Below are 1688 nucleotides of genomic sequence, written 5' to 3' on the forward strand. Positions count from 1 at the left end.
AAAAACGATTCTAAACTGAATTTTAACATGTTTTGTTCTCATTACGGTTTATGTCCCGTTAGGGAGAGGGGGTTCGTGGGCACGAGGACGCCCTTCGCTGAACATAAAGGGGGTTTGGAGCCGTTGCCCCCCTCTTTTCACAGTCTTATTCTCCCTAAATTCCTTCGTCTGTGCTCCTCTGTGACAGGAGGCTGCTCAGGAGGAAAAGCGCCCCGTTGTACTTGAGTCTCCGGCACCCACTCCAGCCTTCTCCTGGGGACAAAAAGGCGTGCCTGGGGACCGACCGCCTCCCAGTCCAGGAATGATCCCTGATCGGCAAAGCCCGCCAGGGCACCCGTGCCCCTTGCCAGCCATGGACTGAACCCGAGCCAACCCTGGCAGGCTTCCCGGCAGAGGCAGGCGCCTGTGCTGAGCTAGAAATTGGGGAGGGGGGATTATTCTACGGATGCGAAGGAGAGGTGTGGGGCGGGAAGGCAGTGGTCCCCTGACTGAGGCGGTGACTCGGCAGCCCCGGGGGCAGGGGGCATTGGAGCGAGTTCATACTCTGCAGCGTAGCCGGGAGATGGAAGGTCTGCTTCCTCAGTGACAGAAGTGAGCCACCGAATGCGACAGGCGTGAAGCCCACGTGGCCCCTGGACCCCAGTGGCCCCTCGTCGTTTAAGCCCGTCCAGGTGAGGCGTGCTGTGATGTGGTCTCTTTCCAGTTCTGCGTCAGGTCACATGGGCGACTTGAGTGTCACTCGGGCCGAAGCTGTAACAGGGCGAACGGGCTGGTCTTGAAAGAGCCACCGCAATGACCACAGCGGCTGGCTTTCTGCACAGCGGTTGTGGGGCCATTAGAAAGACCAGGGAATTGTCCTCCTCACTGAATTTACTTTTCTAAAAGAAAAATGTATTTTTTAAATCGCGGGAACAGAGTATTCTCTGCTGACAAACGAACAACCATAATCTCTGACCCCTCCACTCTGGAAGAACAAAATTTTTTTAAAGGGAATAGTTATTAAATGACGTTACTCATAGTTGTCATTCACACTGTCGAAAGCCACACACAAGGGCCGCCTCTTCAAACGCTTCTTTGAGGAACTCACTTGTGATATGTAAAGCCGCCTAGAAGTTACTCTACAAGGCAATTTTAGGATAAAAGTTTTATAAATCCAACTAATCATTTTTAAAGGAAAGAGGAAGGCAGGAAGGACCTGGAAGGGTTTTTTATTTCTGTACTACGGCTAGGAAATGATCCCGCACATTTCTGCTCCTTTATCGTAAAGCACTTTCTCTTTCCATCATTAGTATTTAAACTATACACCTAAAAGAAATGTAGGATGTGGCTGGTAACGGTTTGTTCACTTCATCTCATAGGCAATTTATCGTGACATGTGTAAAACGACACGCCGGGTAGGAAATTTTAAAAGGCAAAGGTTCCAGGGCAATGCGCTGCCCAGCTTTCCCGTCCACCTGTCCCAGCTGCGGACGCGCAGCCACCAGCAGGGGCCCGGGACGCCCGCGTTGAGAGAACGTCTAAGTTTTAGGAAATGCTTTTCCCGAGAACCTTTGCCTTCGGAATCCACCTGCAGAGGCGGAGCGATCCCACCCTGAATCCTGGCGTCCCCATGCGGGCGCCCGGGGCCCCCTCGGGATCACTCTGGATGCGTGTGTGTGACGTTTCCTTAAAGTTATTGGGGTGGGGGT

This window comes from Pteropus vampyrus, unplaced genomic scaffold, assembly GCF_000151845.1.
Source record: "Pteropus vampyrus isolate Shadow unplaced genomic scaffold, Pvam_2.0 Scaffold174, whole genome shotgun sequence".
Lineage (NCBI taxonomy): Eukaryota > Metazoa > Chordata > Mammalia > Chiroptera > Pteropodidae > Pteropus > Pteropus vampyrus.